This window comes from Pongo abelii, chromosome 14 (genome assembly GCF_028885655.2).
Source record: "Pongo abelii isolate AG06213 chromosome 14, NHGRI_mPonAbe1-v2.0_pri, whole genome shotgun sequence".
In the NCBI taxonomy this organism is placed as follows: domain Eukaryota; kingdom Metazoa; phylum Chordata; class Mammalia; order Primates; family Hominidae; genus Pongo; species Pongo abelii.
This window is the reverse complement of record NC_071999.2, coordinates 63389746-63408677: the sequence shown is the minus strand read 5'-3', so window position 1 is coordinate 63408677 and position 18932 is coordinate 63389746. Positions and strand designations below refer to the sequence as shown.

The 18932-nt window shown below is 35.3% G+C and overlaps 1 long non-coding RNA gene across 1 annotated transcript in view; it reads right to left on the bottom strand.

Annotated features, from left to right (window-relative positions):
• Positions 1 to 18296, bottom strand: part of LOC112136061 (uncharacterized) — a 44391-nt gene extending 26095 nt beyond the window's left edge. Inside the window, exon 1 of the long non-coding RNA XR_002917263.2 lies at positions 18216 to 18296. This is a non-coding gene — a long non-coding RNA (uncharacterized LOC112136061). The remainder of the gene's footprint in view (positions 1 to 18215) is intronic.
• Between the last annotated feature and the right edge of the window lie 636 nt (positions 18297 to 18932).

Sequence of the window (18932 nt, the reverse complement as noted above, 5' to 3'; positions counted from 1 at the left end):
ATAAGCAACTTCAGCAAAGTCTCAGGATACAAAATCAATGTACAAAAATCACAAGCATTCTTATACACCAATAACAGACAAACAGAGAGTGAATTCATGAGTGAAATCCCATTCACAATTGCTTCAAAGAGAATAAAATACCTAGGAATCCAACTTACAAGGGATGTGAAGGACCTCTTCAAGGAGAACTACAAACCACTGCTCAATGAAATAAAAGAGGATACAAACAAATGGAAGAGCATTCCATGCTCATGGGTAGGAAGAATCAATATCATGATAATGGCCATACTGCCCAAGGTAATTTATAGATTCAGTGCCATCCCTATCAAGCTACCAATGACTTTCTTCACAGAATTGGAAAAAACTACTTTAAAGTTCATATGGAACCAAAAAAGAGCCCTCATCGCCAAGTCAATCCTAAGCCACAAGAACAAAGCTGGAGACATCACACTACCTGACTTCAAACTATACTACAAGGCTACAGTACTGATACCAAAAGAGAACTATAGACCAATGGAACAGAACAGAGCCCTCAGGAATAATGCTGCATATCTACAACTATCTGATCTTTGACAAACCTGACAAAAACAAGCAATGGGGAAAGGATTCCCTATTTAATAAACTGTGCTGGGAAAACTGGCTAGCCATATGGAGAAAGCTGAAACTGGATCCCTTCCTTACACTTTATACAAAAATTAATTCAAGTTGGATTAAAAACTTACATGTTAGACCCAGAACCATAAAAACCCTAGAAGAAAACCTAGGCATTACCATTCAGGACATAGGCATGGGCAAGGACTTCATGTCTAAAACACCAAAAGCAATGGCAACAAAAGCCAAAATTGACAAATGGGATCTGATTAAACTAAAGAGCTTCTGCACAGCAAAAGAAACTACCATCAGAGTGAACAGGCAACCTACAGAATGGGAGAAAATTTTTGCAATCTACTCATCTGACAAAGGGCTAATATCCAGAATCTACAATGAACTCAAACAAATTTACAAGAAAAAAACAAACAACCCCATCAAAAAGTGGGTGAAGGATACGAACAGACACTTCTCAAAAGAAGACATTTATGCAGCCAAAAAACACATGAAAAAATGCTCATCATCACTGGCCATCAGAGAAATGCAAACCAAAACCACAATGAGATACCATCTCACACCAGTTAGAATGGCGATCATTAAAATGTCAGGAAACAACAGGTGCTGGAGAGGATGTGGAGAAATAGGAACACTTTTACACTGTTGGTGGGACTGTAAACTAGTTCAACCATTGTGGAAGTTGGTGTGGCGATTCTTCAGGGATCTAGAACTAGAAATACCATTTGACCCAGCCATCCCATTACTGGGTATATACTCAAAGGATTATAAATCATGCTGCTATAAAGACACATGCACATGTATGTTTATTGTGGCACTATTCACAATAGCAAAGACTTGGAACCAACCCAAATGTCCAACAATGATAGACTGGATTAAGAAAATGTGGCACATATACACCATGGAATACTATGCAGCCATAAAAAATGATGAGTCCATGTCCTTTGTAGGGACATGGATGAAGCTTGAAACCATCATTCTCAGCAAACTATTGCAAGGACAAAAAACCAAACACTGCCTGTTCTCACTCATAGGTGGGAATTGAACAATGAGAACACATGGACACAGGAAGGGGAACATCACACACCAGGGCCTGTTGTGGGGTGGGGGGAGGGGGGAGGGATAGCATTAGGAGATATACTTAATGCTAAATGACGAGTTAATGGGTGTAGCACACCAACATGGCACCTGTATACATATGTAACAAACCTGCACGTTGTGCACATGTATCCTAAAACTTAAAGTATAGTAATAATAATAATAAAAAGAACAACAACAACAACAACAAAAAGACTTTATATTTCACAGATTAAGAGGCCTCTTTGGCCTCAGATCTGAAGCTACGTTCACTAATAGACTTTTCCTCTTATAATAGTAAGATCTTTATCTGTTTATCAACAGTTGTAATAACACTCCAGGAAAAGGATGTTATCACAGAATTAAGAGTATAACAAGGAGTAAGGAGGTAGGGCAAGATGACCAAATCGAACCTTCCACTGATCATTCTCCATGCAGGAACACCAAATTGAACAACTATCCACACGAAAAAGCACCAAAAATCAGATGAGTGATCACAGTACCTGGTTTTAACATCATGTTAAGGAAACAGGCAATGAAGAGGGAAGGGAAGATAGTCTTGACTCACCTACAACACCCCTGCCCCATCCCCTAGCAGCGGCTCCATGGCACAGAGAGACAATTAGTGTGCTTGGGGGAGGGAGAGCATGGTCATTGTGTGACTTCACATTGCAACTCAGTGCTGTCCTGTCACAGCAGAAAGCAGCACAGGGCAGAACTGAGCCAGCACCCAAGGAGGAAGCATTTAGACCAGTCTTAGCCAGAAGCCAATAGCTTATCCCAGTAGTTGGAACCCGAGGTCCTGCAAGCTACACCACCATGGATTAAAGTGCTCTGGGGTTCTAAATAAACTTGAAAGGACTTGAAAGTCCACAAGGATTGCAATTCCTGGGCAAGCCCTGGTACTGCCCTGAGCTTAGAGCCAGATTGGAGTGCATGTGACTCACACCAGCTGGGGCAGCCAAGGGTATGTTTGCATCACCCCTCCCCAAACCCCAGGAAGCACAACTTGCAACTCCAGGAGAGATTCCTTCCCTCTGTTTGAAGAGAGAAGAGAGAGAGTAAAGAGGACTTTGTCTTGCAATTTGGATATGAGCTGAGCCACAATAAAATAGGGCACCGGACAGAGACCTGAGGCCCCGATTCCAAGCCCTAGTCATGAATGACATTTCTAGACACACCCTGGGCCAGAAGGTAACTGGCAGACTTGAAATGAAAATCTAGTCCTAGTAGGATTCATTATCTACTGACTAAAGAGCCCTTGGGCCCTGAATAATCAGCAGTAGGGGCCAGGCAGTACTTAGCACAGGCCTTAGGTGAGACTCAGAGCCATGCTGGCTTCAGGTGTGAGCCAGCACATCCCCAGCTGTGGTGGCTATGAGGAGAGAACCTGCTAGAGGAAAGGAGACGGAAGAGTAGAGGGGATTTTGTATTGAGTTTTGGGTGCCATCTCAGCCCTAGTGTAGTAGAGCACCAAGTGGGCTCCTGGGGTCCCACTTGGTGCTCTACTACATTCTGGGCCTTGGCTCTTGGATGGCATTTATGGACCTGCTCTCAATCAGCCCACTGCCCTGTATGGAGAGACTCAGGACTAACATCATTCACCACAGGCTTAAGAGACCTTGGGCCTTGAATGAATATTGGCAGCTGCCAGCAGCAGTACTCACTGAGTGTCTGGGACAGTGGTGGCCAACGGGGAGAGACCCCTCTGCTTGTGGGAAGGGGAGGGAAGAGCAGGAAAATCTTTGTCTTATGGCTTGGGTGCCAACTCATCTGCAGTAGAATGGAGCACAGGTAGATTCCTAAATAGCCAACTCCAGATCCTGGCTCCTTGATGGCATCTATGGACCTTCCTGAAATTTTCGTGAAGTTGCCACCCTGAAGGGAAGGACAGAAGCCTGGCTAGATTAACCACCTGCTGATTGTAGAACCTGTAGGCCTTGAGTGAACATAGGCAGTAGCCAGGCAGTGGTCACCATAGGGTCTGTGTGAGATCCAGGACTGTGTTGGCTTAGGTCTGACCCGGCACAATCCCAGTGGTAGTGACCACAGGAATGCTTATGTAACACATCCCCAGCTCCAAGCAGCTCAATACAGACAGAGAGACTGTTTGTTTGGGGAAAAGTGAGGGAGAAGAAAAAGAATATCTTCCTGGTAGTAAAGGGAATTCTCCCAGATCTAACCCAGGAAAACCAAGAACATCTCTTCTAGTCTGCAAGAGTCACAGCATTATGGAGCTTGGGGTGTCCCCTAATGCAGATATGGCTGCAATGACCAAAGACTTAGATTATAACACCTATGTCGCTTTGAATATTTGGAAAGCCTTCCCAAGAAGGATGGCTACAAATAAGCCCAGATTCCAAACACTACAACAAACACCAAACTTTTCAATCTCAAGACGTTAACAAATACCAACAAAGGCAAAACAATCCAGGAAAATATGACCTTAACAAATGAAATAAATAAGGCACTAGTGACCAGTCCTACAGAGACAGATATATGTGACCTTTCACAGAAAGAATGCAAAATAGCTGTGTTAAGGAAGCTCAATAAAATTCAAGATAACATAGAGAAGGTATTCAGAACCCTGTAAGATAAATTTAACAGAGATCAAAATAATTGAAAAGAAGAAAGCAGAAATTCTGGAGCTGAAAATGCAACTGACATACTGAAGAATGCATCAGAGTCTCTTAACAGCAAAATTGACAAGCAAAAGAAATAATTAGAGAGCTTAAAGACAGGCTATTTGAAAACGTACAGTCAGAGGACACAGAAGAAAAGAGAACAAAGAAGAATGAAACATGCCTCCAAGATCTAGAAAATACCCACAAAAGGACAAATCTGAGTAACTGGCCTTAAAGAGAAAGTACAGAGATGGGGTGGAAGGTTTATTCAAAAAGAAAATAACAGAAATTTCCAAACCTAGAGAAAGATATCAATATTCAAGTACAAGAAGGGTATAGAACACCTAGTAAATTTAACCCAAATAAGACTATCTCAAGACATGTAATAATCAAACTTCTAAAAGTAAAGAATAAAGAAAGGATACTAAAAGCAGAAAGACGAATGAAAGAAATAACATACAAAGAGGCTTCAGTATGTTTGGTAGCCGACTTCTCAGTGGAAACCTTACAGGCCAGGAGAGAGTGGCATGAGACATTTAAAGTTCTGAAGGGAAACAAACAAACAAAAAAGCTTTTATCCTGGGATAGTATAACCAGCCAAAAATTCCTTCAAACATGAAAGAGAAATAAAGACTTTCCAAGACAAACCAAAGCTGAGGGATATTGTTAACACCAGACCTGTCCTACAAGAAATGCTAAAGGGAGTTCTTCAATCTGAAGAAAAACGACATTAATGAGCAATAAGAAATTATCTGAAGTTATACAACTTACTGATGATAGTAAGTACATGGAAAAACAGAATATTAGAACACTGTAATGACAGTGTATAAACTACTCCTACCTTGAGTAGAAAGACTAAAAGATGAACATATCAAAAATAATAACTACAACTTTTCAAGACATAGTATATGTAATAAGATAAATAGAAACAACAAAAAGTTAAAAAGCTGGGGAATAAAGTTAAAGTGTAGAGAGTTTTTGTTAGTTTTCTCTTTGTTTATGCAATCAGTGTTGTCTTCGGTTTAAAACAATAGATTATAAGACATTATTTGCAAGCCTCATGGTAAATTCGAATCCAAACACACAACAGATATACAAAAAATTAAAAGCAATAAATTAAAACACAGAACCCGAGAAAATCACCCTCAGTAACAGGAACGGAAGGAAGGAAAGAAGGAAGACCACAAAACAACCAGAAAACAAATAACAAAATGGCAGAAGTCCTTAATAGTAATATGGAATGTAAATGAACTAAATCCCCCAAACAGAAGACATAGAGTGGTTGAATTTTTTTTAAATAATCCAATAATCTGTTGCCTATAAGAAACATACCTCACCTACAAAGACACACCTAGCCTGAAAATAAAGGGATGGAAAAACATATTTCATGCAAATGGAAACTAGAAAAGAACAAGAAAGCTATACTTAAATCAGACAAAATATATTTCAAGACAAAAATTATAAAAAGAGACAAGGTCATGATATACTGATAAATGGGTCAATTCAGCAAAAGGATATAACAATTTGAAAATATATGTGCACCCAACACTGGAGCACCCAGATATATATCAAATATTATTAGAGCTAAAGAGAGAGAGAGACTCTAATACAATAATAGCTGGAGACTTCAACATCTCACTTTCAGGATTGGACAGATCTTCCAGACAGAAAATCAACAAAGAAACATTGGGTTTAATCTGTACAATAGACCAAATAGACCTAGTAGATATTTACAGAACATGTCATCCAACAGCTGCAGAATACACATTCTTCTCCTCACAACATGGATCATTCTCAAGGATAGCCCATATGTAAGGCCACAAAAGTGGCCTTACTGTATTCAAAAAATTAAAAGTATTTCAAGTAATTTCTCTTACCACAATGGAATAAAACTAGAAATCAATAAGAGGAATTTTGGAAAATACAAACATATGAAAATTAAACAATACACACTGAATAGGTAGTGGGTTAATGAAGAAAATAAGAAGGAAATTAAAAAATTTCTTGAAACAAATCATAATGGAAAGGTAACATACCAAAACATATGGAATATAGCAAAAGCTGTTCTAAGGAGAAAGTTAACGGCAATAAGCACTTACATCAGAAAAGTAGAAAAAAACTTCAAGTAAACAACATAACAATGAATATTAATAAACTAGAAAAGCAGGAGCAAAACTCAGAATTAGTAGAAGAAAAGAAATAAAAAAGCTCAGAGCATGAATAAAGGAAACTGAAATAAAAATATAAACAACCAATAAAAGGAAAAGTTGCTTTTTTGAAAAGTTAAATAAAATCATCAAACCTTTAGAAACACAGAAAGAGAGAAGACCCAAATAAATAAAATCAGAGATGAAAAAGGAGACATTTCAACCAATACTGCAGAAATTCGAAGGATTATTAGAGGCCACTATGAGCAACTATATGCCAATAAAGTGGAAACTGTAGAAAACAGGGATACATTCCTAGACAATGCAACCTCTTAAAATTGAACAACGAAGACATCTAAAACCTGAACAGATCAATAGCAAGAACTGAGATTGAAGCCAGAAAATAAAGTCTCCCAGCAAAGAAAATCCCAGTATTTGCAAAATGGCTTATTTTGCAAAATTTACCAAACTTTTCAAGAAGTAATACCAATCTTACTCAAACTAGTCTGAAAAATACAGGATGAGGGAATATTTCCAAATCCATTCTATGAGGCCAATATCACCCTGACACAAAAACCAGACAAAGTCATGAAAGAAAGAAAGAAAGAAAGAAAGGAAGAAAGGAAGAAAGGAAGAAAGAAAGATTCTACTGTGCAGAATCCCTGATGAACACTGATGCAAAAATTCTCATCAAAATACTAGCAAACCGAATTCAAGAACACATTAAAAAGATCATTCATTATGACCAAGCAGGATTTATCCCAGGCATTCAAAGATGAGTCAACCTATGCAAATCCATCAACGTGATACATCATATCAACAGAATGAAAGGCAATAACTGTATTATCATTTTAATTGATTCTAAGACAACATTTGATATAATTCAGCATCCCCTCATGATGAAAACCTCAGAAAATCTGGTATAGAAGGAACATACCTCAGCAAATAAAAGTCATATACAACAGACCCACAGCTAATATTACATTGAATGACAAAGATGGAAAGCATTTCCTCTATGATCTGGAACACAAGGATGCCCACTTTCCACTGTTATTCAACATAGTACTAGAAGTGCTAGCTGGAGCAATCAGGCAGGTGAAAAGAATAAAGGACATCCAAACTGGAAAAGAAAAGTCACATTATCCTTGTTTGCAGATGATATGAACTTATATTTGAAAAAACTAAAGACACCACCAAAAAGCTGTTAGAACTGTTAAACAAATTCAGTAAACTTGCAGGATACAAACTCAAATTACAAAAAAAAGTAGCAATTTTATATGCCGATAGTGAACAATCTGAAAAAGAAATCAAGAAAATAATCCCATCTACAATCACTACTAATAAAATAAAATATCTAGGAATAAACTTAACCAAAGAAGTGAAAGATCTCTACAAGAAAGCAGTAAAATACTCGATAAAAGAAGTTGATAAGGACACACAGAAAATGGAAAGATATTCCATATTCATTAATTGGATCAATATTGTTGAAGTGTCCATATTACCTAAAGCAATCTACAGATTCAGTGCAATTGCTATTGAAATACCAATGACATTCTTCTCAAAAATAGGAAAATAATCTTAAAATTTATATAGAACAATAAAAGACTCAGAGGAGCCAAAGTTATCCTGGGCAAAAAGAACAAAACTGGAGGAATCACATTACTTGACTTCAAATTATAGTACAGAGCTACAGTAACCAAAACAGCATGGTACTGGCATAAAAACAGAAACATAGACCAATGGAGTATAATAAATCTATACATGCACAGTGAATTCATTTTCGACAAAAGTGCCAAGAACATACATTGGAGAAAGCACAGTCTCTTCAATCAATAGTGTTGAGAAAACAAGATATCCATATGCAGAAGAATGAAACTAGACTTCTATTTCTCACCACATACAAAAATCAGGTAAAAATGGATTCACAACTTAAATCTAAGACCCCAAACTATGCAACTACTAAAAGAAAGCATTGGAGAAGCTCTCCAGGACATTGGAGTGGGCAAAGAGTTCTTGAATAATACCCCACAAACACAGGCAATCAAAGCAAAAGTGGGCAAATGGGATCACATCAAATTAAGAAGCTTCTGCACAGCAATGGAAACAATCAACAGAGAGAAAAGACAACCCACAAAATGGGAGAAAATATTTGCAAACTATCTGTCTGACAAGGGAATAATAACCAGAATATATAAGGAGCTCAAACAACTCCACAAGAAAAAAAAATTAATAATCCAATTTAAAAATGGGCAAAATATCTTAATAGATATTTATCAAAAGACATACAAATGGAAAACAGGTATATGAAAAGGTACTCAACAATATTAACCATCAAAGTGCAAATCAAAACTACAAGATATCATCTCATCCCAGTTAAAATTCTTTTATCCAAGAGACATGCAATGGCAAATGCTGGAGAGGCTGTGGAGAAAAGGGAATCCTTGAACACTGTTGGAGGGAATGCAAATTAGTACAACCACTCTGAAGAAGAGTTTGGAGTCTCCTCAAAAACTAAAAATAGAACTACTACATGATCCAGCAATCCTATTCCTAGGTATATACTCAAAGAAAGGAAATCAGTATATCGAAGAGACAGTCTCTGAAAACCCAAAGTGAGTCCGTTAGAGAAGACATACATTGGGCAGAAACGGCTAGGTCTTTTCTTAGGCAATGACCGAGGTCTGCTCTGCAGAGTGTGAACTTGGTTTCAAAGCTGAAGCATACCCAGGCCTGAATAAATTAAAGCCAGGTATTGCCATACAACCACAGTTCTAATAGCTGGGCAATGTGTATGCAGAATGTTCCTTTTTTGGTTTGTTTGTTTTTTTGAGACAGAGTCTCACTGATTCACCCAGGCTGGAGTGCAGTGGCATGATCTCAGCTCACGGCGACCTCCTCCTCCTGGGTTCAAGTGATTCTCCTACCTCAGCCTCCCCAGTAGCTGGGATTACAGGCCTGTGCCACCACGCCTGGCTAATTTTTGTATTTTTAGTAGAGATGGAGTTTTGCCACGTTGGCCAGGCTGGTCTCAAACTCCTAGCCTCAAGTGATCTGCCAGCCTCAGCCTCCCAAAGTGATGGGATCATGGGCGTGAGCCACCACACCCTGCTTGTTTTGTCTTAAAACCCTGCTAGGTTTTGAATGGTACATGTCCATGTCTGTCACATGTGACATTATTCTCCCATCTTTTGGCTATAAGTTTCATTACGTAGAGATTTTTGTTTTATTCACTGGCTTATGACCTGTGTCTTCAAGAATGTCAAGTATGAGTAGGAGCTAAATGAATATTTGTTGATGAATGAATGAAATCTGTCTGATTTCTGTGTCCATCTCTCACTTTTTTCCAAATATTGGCAGGGATCAAGAATGTAGTTTATTGAATACCTTCTGTCCCTGAAATGTATATGGCCTATCTCATAGTATTTTGGTAAGGATCATATTCAATAAAGTACATAATTTGATATCAAAATTTTCAAAGCAATGCACCTTTTGTTTTTCTATTAATTATTGCTTTTAATTCACATTTTCCAGTTTAGAGGGTATCTATTCTTTCTTTCCATTTTATTCTCTGCGATACAATCTAACACATCTTACTCATTTATTATTACCTCCAAATAAAATAGTGACAGTACTACATGAAGAGAGATAGGTGAAATTCAAATTAGAAATTATTTTTCTAAGACAGCTTATATAAAACATTTTGTTGTATGAAAACTTTGAAACCAGAAACTACAGGTACCAAATACTACTGCCAATTTAAAATTACTATTTCTGTCCTTTCCTTTTGTTTTTCTATTAATTATTGCTTTTAATTCACATTTTCCAGTTTAGAGGGTATCTATTCTTTCTTTCCGTTTTATTCTCTGCGATACAATCTAACACATCTTACTCATTTATTATTACTTCCAAATAAAATAGTGACAGTACTACATGAAGAGAGATAGGTGAAATTCAAATTAGAAATTATTTTCCTAAGACAGCTTATATAAAACATTTCGTTGTATGAAAACTTTGAAACCAGAAACTACAGTGTAATGTGGACATTGTAAATTTGTCACTGATAGTGAAAATGAACTCACTATCTTGCATTCAACACACATCCCACTAACTTATCTTCTGTGCATTCTAAGAGGCATCAATTCATTGGATTCAGCCTTGACTGCATCACACCTACTGAACTGGGTGGTCTTTCAGGGCAGCCTCAGCTACCTTGGCCATAACCCCTCTGATCTGATTTCATTGTGTATGTCTTCCTTTTGAGTTACCTTAGACCTTTTCAGTTAACTCCTCCCATGCCTCAACTCCTTCCTAAATAGCTCCCATTCACATTACTTAAATATATTTAGAAAACCTAGTAAAGCATTACATACAAGGTAGCAATTGCAGCCAACGTTTTTGGAGTACTTTGTCTGTGTCTAATCCTGTGTTAATTCTTTTCATATATTATTACATTTGGTTCTCACAACAGTACTGTGAGATAGGTATATAATTATTATCCTCTTAATTTTATAAAACACAGAAAAGGAAATGAAAAGGAATAGCAATTTCCCCAGATTACACAGCTACCAGGTAGGAGAGTGAATATATGAACAGAGGTAAAATGGCCTTAAGGCTCACTTTCTTAATTGGATTGCTCGACTGCCAGGTTAGTTATTATTGGTATTTCATCAAATACAGCATAATTATGTAACCTGTTCTGAAATATTTAATATCTATTAATTATTAAATAAGAAACAATTCAGTCCGACATTCAAACTTGTCTGCAGTAGTACAAACTCATTCTTCCAATTTCATCTTCTGTTCACTCCTCTCTCACGTTTTTTCTTAGCTGCCGAAGTATTCAACTAGTTTTCTCGCCCCTAACCCCTATATATAAATGTATTTGTAACTTTTCCCAGCTCTATATTCTTATGCTGGTTAAATTTCACCCATACTTCAAAGAATACATTTTAAAAATAGAGTCCTCTCAATTCTCTATCCAAGGTGCTCCTTGAGAGATGAACTTGTATTATAATGCATTGTACGTACTGCCGTATAATATGGATATTCAAGTTCTATTTTACAACATAAGCTGTGTCCTTCTTTGAGAGGAGGGTGTATTACCATCTGAGTCTTAATCCTCACCACTTTCAGCACAGTGATTTTTATATAATATAGCCAATAAATGATTGCTGAATTGAAAGAAACCAAAACCAACCTGGTAGAAATTTTCCTTGTGGCCAACGAGAAAAAGATACACTGAGAATGAAGTCATAGATGATTACAGTAGTTTCCATATCTACAAAGGATATGTCCTAAGACCCCCAAGTTAATACCAAATCACAAATAGTACCAAAACCTATAAATACTATGATTTTTCTCTACATAGCTACCTATGGTTTAGTTTAATTTATAAATTAGGCACATTAAGACATTAACAATAACTTATAATAAAATAGAACATTTATAACAATAACTGTAATAAAAATATGAATGTGGTCCTTCTCAAAATATCTTATTGTTTGTAATATTTTCAGACTCTGGTTGATCATGGGTAAATGAAATCAGGAAAATTGAAACCACATATAATGGGGGAACTGCTGTGCTCTGTTTACAGCATTCTCTCTTTTGGAATGAAATTTTCACTCACTTTGCTATAGATGCAAATATTGTTTTCTAATCAAATGTGTTTTGTTTTTTAATTCTAATTCAAAAAAGCTCGTTTTGCAATAGAAGTGAAGGAATTTTAGGAATGGTGCATTCTATATTGGCACAATACTCTTTGTATTTTTAGTACCAACTTTGGATATTACTTAACTCTATGAAGGAAAAAAAGATGCTGGCACCACATGAAAATCACATCTGCTGTCACAACTATTTTCACAGGTCCCTTTCTTTCTCCAAAATGGCAATAGAAAAGCTGTGCACAGAACAGAAGCCTGAAATGTGGGAGTCTGCCCAGGCGCGCCATTGTCCTTTCTGTCTTATTATAAATGAAACAAAAAGACAGCACAGGCAGTTGGCTACAGGTCTGACTGCCAACAGTAATAAATAAAATGTTTAAAGGTATGTCTTTTTCAAATGGGAATGTCTTGATACTCCACAGAAATAAACATATAGTCCTAACATACAACGAATTCGTATAAAGTAGCAGCAAGTTTCCTGATAGAGGCGATTAATTCAATTCAGTTCTTAAATAGTAAGTCCTAGAAAATATGTGGAAAATCATGGTGTAAGGGAAGAATTGCCTTTGCTTCCAAAATTTACCCAGGGGTAGTTCAATTTTTATTTAAATCTTAGCACTGGAGGCTTAGAAGGACAATGTGCTGTAGCGGAAAAAACAGGTTTTGAAACCTGACCTGATAAAAATACTGATGCCAGCATTTCATAATTGGAAGATGGTTTCGTGTTACTTAATTTCTCTAATATTTCTTTTTTCAATTTATAAAATGAAGAAAATATTAACCTTTTTTGCATATATATAGTAGCTGTTAAAGATAGTCATTATGTCTGAAACATAGGTGTTCCACAAATAATAGCTAATTCTATTATTATTATCCCTGTATGTAAATAATGACAAAAGGCATCAACATTCTGAATCGTATCCTATGGAAAGGAAACAAAGACTGCAGGACTTCATTAGAAATTTCCTTCGAGTTGAAAAGAGTCAAGTCACCTTCTCTCCTCTGGTCCTCAGGCCTTCACTCTAGAGGAATCATCTCCCCAATACAAAAATTAAAATAAGAAAACAAACAACCACCAAAAAACCATCCAAATGGGAGATGAATAAAAACTCTGGAAAGAGTTCAATACTTTTCTCCTAGCTACTTCTAATTTCCAGTTCTTTGAGATAATTGCCTATTAGTGTTCATCCCATTAAGCAGCCAAAGTGTTTATAACAGAGGAGAATGGCAACTGCTTTACCAGTCCTAATTTTAAACTGGGATAAAGATTACTACCTGACTATACTTATTAGCTTTTATTTTTAACAAATTACCCTGTGACATTAATTAATTCATTTTTCATTTTTTCTTCAACTGACATAACCCAGTGTAGTCTACATGCCAGATGATACGATGTATATAGATTTGGATTTTGACTTTAAGAAGCCAAAAACTTAGTATTTAAAACAAGAGAGAAAAAAGTACTTACTGGTCCAGAGCTGTTTAGGTTTCTGTAAAACAGTGAAGAAAATTTTTTAAAGTATTTTTTTCTGCATATATTAGCACATATCCTAACACATATGCTAACATATCATATATTGTATGTAAACCCACTTGTGATAGATAACTGGAATTCATGAGCTAAATCAAAGCTTCTAATTTATATTTCACTTTTATCCATCAAAAATTGATGTGGAGAACATAGAGAATATTGTTCAAAGAGAATAGAAACATAATATAAATGAAGATATAGCAAGAGTAATTTAGCTTACCTGTATAAATTCAAATCACTGAGCCCAGTTGAAGTATGTAGGAGTTGGAAGAATTTGCAAAAGTGCTACAAAACTGATGTTGACAACATTTGTGAAACCAGGAAGAACAAGACAATCAGTGAAAAATGAAAGACTAGCAAATGTTTCTCCATGTAAGAAGCTAAAGTTTCTAGCATAGATGGTTCAATAGATGATTTGTACATCTTAGAAATAAAAACATTGACCATTAGCAAGTGGCATATATTTACACAGGAGAGAAGCCAATTCACCCTTTAAAAAATCCTAAGTTAAACAGTGCATCACAATTGGATTGAGTTGTATACCAAAGTCTCTCTTCATGGTTTTCAAGAAGAATGCAGAGATGTATCAAGTAGTCATTGTAAAACTTGCTGGTTTAAAATGTAGATTGATATAAGTTAGCAGGAACATTTCCAAATGGGTTTAATTAATTTGTCTTTAGTCTTACTTGCCCAGAATTTTAATGGCATAAATTTGATAGGTGTAGCCAATAAGTTCTGTATCAGAATCAGAATATAAAACTATTTGAACATGGTAGATTAACTCTAAAATAATGGAAGTAACTGGATAACTGTAAATTAATAGATGTTCGTGTCATACAACACACTATACTAGGATCAAATGGTAAGACTGCCTTAAGAATGGCATGTATGTGTATATTTTAAGGTCAAACTTAAAGTCTGAAAGAATATTATATATAATTAAGTTAAAAATCCCACTGAATACAAATATTTCCTCCTGATTAATGATTAACTAGCTTTAATCTTAAGAGAGGGAATCACATTCTCCCTTTGCAAATATTTTTTGTGTTCCTTCAATCTAAAGTTGTGTGGGGAAGTAAAATTCATCATAGCACCATAAAATACATTATTTGCATATATATTGCAAATAATAAATATTGCATATATTTGCATATTATATATAACTAATCACTTTTTACATCACTTACACGTATAAAATTTTATCCAACCAACCAAACGTCTTCAGCATAATGTAACCTCTGTATCAAACTAAGTTTCTTGTTATCAAATGGTATATGCATAGATCATAGTGTGGAATACAGTGGAAATTGACGCAAAATTAAATTCAAATATTTCAAAAGAGGTAGGATTTTATACAAAAAAAAAGATGTGATGAAGAATGTTTGAATTGCATGCAAAATCTTTACAAATAAGCATCTGGCTATTTAAGCCAATCAATTTTGAAGCAAAATCATCAAATATTTATGACATGCTGAACATTTCCAAAGAGAACAACTTGAATATCAAAGAAACAAAACAGGAACCTGTAGTAATTGATGGAGTATACTACTCTCTCAAGAATGATTTTCTTTATAATAATATTGTCAAACAGGAATTGAAAAATATCATGTTATGCTATTATAAAACTTTGTTAAAAAATTGCATACACACCCAAAATCTGTCAAAACTTGATGCATTCTAAGTTAACTCACATTTTCTACAATTTAAAATTTGTTGACTATCATACAGAATTTCCACTTTGAAAATACTAGTTTTAAGACAAGTTTATAAAAACAATTTTCAAACCTTTCTATGGAATTTTATTTCTTTTTGTAGAGTAGAATCATTTCAATCGCCTTTTTCTGACACTAGTTATGCTTAGCAGGCATCTCATCTGCTACCTGTTGAGAAACTTTATTCTGTATTTCAACAGATTAGACTTTATACTTTACTACCTATTCATTCATTAATGTATTCAAAAATATTTGTTGTGTTCCTTAAACCTGCTAAGATTTGTTGTAAAAGCCAAGGGACTGCAGTGAATAAAACAGATAAAAATCTTTCAGACATTTTATATTGAGTCAACATCTTAACCAATTCTCTTTCCATCTTCTGTCCATCCTGTCTTTTGTAATGGTACTTAACAAATCACCTCTGCAACATAATAGCCTTTCAAATATTTGAAGTTGTCATGTTCTACTTTAATCCTCTCTTCTTCCTGTTAGAAATACCCACGTCCTCTCATTGTATTCTGTTTAACACAGTTTTGAAACATATCACCAACCATCAACTTCACCTGAGGCACCGTGATTTCTAAATTACTCCCTCATCCTTTTCATCTTTCTTTAGTGCCTTCCTATAATTTGTCAGAGATGTTTTTAGAATGTAGCTTACCAAATGTAAATTGATAGATATACAATATGCAAATATAGGATAGAGAATAAATACTCTATCCCTTGTCCAGGGCATTATATATCCATCTGTACAGATAATAACGTACCTGTAATATTTTCAGGGACATATCAAAGCTTAGAGCCAAATTAAGCTTTTCTTCATCTAACTCACCCACAGTGATTTAGCTGCAAATATTTCAGATATTTTCAGTCCTATATTTATTTGAGTTGAGGTTTTGCTTTTTCTTATTTTTTTTTTTCCTTTTTTGGCACTGCAGGGCATCATATTTATCTCTGTTAAATTTCATTTTGTTGATTTTAGCTTTTTGTTTTAGGCTTTTAGGGGGATGTTTAGTGTTGATTCTGTCCCAACAATATTTGTAATATTCCCTAGGTTTGTGTCACCTACAAATTTAATAAGCACACTTTTTTTTCTCACTAAATAAAAAATAAAAAAACAATAAACCAGAGACAAGCATAGATCCCTGTAGTAACCTGCTGGAGATTGCCACTGGCTACTTCTTTACATGAGGGTGTTAAACCAGGTCTCAATTTCCCTTTCTCTGTTATTATCCAATTTACGTTCCACAAGATTACAACCAACCCATCACGAATACAGTTATAATGCTTTTCTGAAACAGGAATACACCATGGTTACAGTATCCCCTGTAATTTCCCCCAGAAGAATTGTGTAGCTGCTTCCTCTGTGCATGTATTGCACGTTTTATGTACCTACAATATATTACCTACTAGAATTATATTAGAGTCATTTGTTTCCACAGCAGGTCAAGCAATGGTACTCAATATCTATTAGTTGAATGAGTAAATGAGTGGTAGGTTAGTTTATGCTAACTTCTCAGCCAAGGACCCTAACAGAAAATGACACAAAGCTGTTGTCCTGTAAATGCTGAATGACTTCTGGCAACACCTAAGGTCTTAGCTAACAAGATTCAGTATATTAAGATCATTGCATGGCTATAAGTTGTACAGATGACAGGAATTGCTACTCGCATTTAGAGCTGGAGAAACTAGAGTAAGTAAAAATTATGACTGCTCCAGGGTCTATGACAAAGCAATTTAAAATAGGACTCACACGTCCTACTTTACAGAAATGTTCCACTCAAATCAGGGACAAATCTGTCAAATCAGAGAAGCCGCTTGGGGAAATATCATGTTTTGCCAATGCAAATTAATGTAGCAGTTTAGAATTAATGTTTTCTTTTATTACATGATTTCTTTTGTTTGTTAATGTTTTATAACAGTGTATGCAACTATTTTTGTTATTAAATATTTACCATGCATCAGCTATGTAGTATCTATTCTGCTATTTATGTGTAGCACTGTGGAGACTCTAGGAAATATATTAAATATAGGATATTTAATTTGCTATACATAATGCATATATGTATAGAAAAGTTCTCCTCACTCGTGGTGACTCATCATCTATTTGAGGAAGGCACACGCATGAGAAAATTAAATAGCTAAATATGCATGATTAAGTTCAACCAGCAGTTTGATAATGTAACTGTAATGGTAATTTGGATTTTATTTAATTAATGATACAACACACATTTAATGAATGGTAACTATGTATTTGCTATGCAATTTCCCCACTGGGCAAAACAGTTATGGATCCTGCACTTTATTAACCTATAGTTTAATACTAGAAACATTGTAGAAGTTTAGGGAAGAGAGATTTAGTTAGGCTATTTGGTCAATAGAAGATTCATGAGGACTTTGTATCTTGAATGCTGTATCTTGACAACTGAATAGTCACAGAATAGAGGAAAGCTGAATTTCAGGCTAGAGAATAATTGACTTTGCCTATGAAAAAGAACGGTAATGACAAAAATAGATGCTACTTCTTAAGAGATGCTGTTTTTTTTTCTTTTTCTTCTTTTGTTCAATCCTTCATATATATCAAACAGAGAAAGACAATGATACAGATTTCAACTGGAAGAGACCAAGGCTTGCACTGGGGAAAGATGAGCACAAAACTGTAACCTGATTAAATGAGTTTTAGCATCCTTTAGAAAAGTAAAATATTTACTGCTCTATTACACAAAGAATTTATTTTAAGTTCAAAACCTAAATATTTCATTTATACTCTCTGAATCTAAATGTCAAACTGGTGTGAAGACTAAAATAAAACACGACTTAGAGAGAAAGAACTCTCATACCACAAGCTTCCAACTTACCTAGAAAAGGCCACTGCAGTGCATTTTCAATGCCGCCTGCCATTCAATTTGCAAATTACAGGTCTTCTACCGAACATTGATGATCCATCACTGCCATGACAACAAAAGCGCTGCCTTAGCGACACTCACTGCTGGTGAGAGGCTGACACACTCTTATAAATACTGTAGTTGGGAGATTAGAGTAAATTTCACAGAAAACAACATAATGAATCATGGTATGGAAATGCAATTGAAGTATGTCAATTTATTTGTATGAAAAGGCACTCCAAAATTTTGTGTAGTCAAATGTATCTACTTAATTACAAGTTCAAAACAAATGCTCAAATGTACATATATAAACTTTAAATTTTTACTTGATAACTTAATTGACAGTATACCACTTCTCATTTTTGATCGGAATTCAGAAAAATAAATATGAAATATAAAAACCTGTCAAATTAAACAAACCTTGGGCAACTATTTAATAAATGCCAGTTTTACTATATAAAAAATCAGAAACATTGCTCAACAATTATTATTTTGTCATATTCACAGACATGAATTAGAATTTCATGCGACATTATTTACATTTATCTATTTTAAATTATATTTCAGTCTGTATGAGAAAATAAGAGAGGGTTTTGCCACTATATGTTAGAAAAAAGAAAAATTAATATGAGCTTGTTTGGAAAATACAAAATAAGACTAAAACACATTTATCTTACTTTAGTTTTGGAT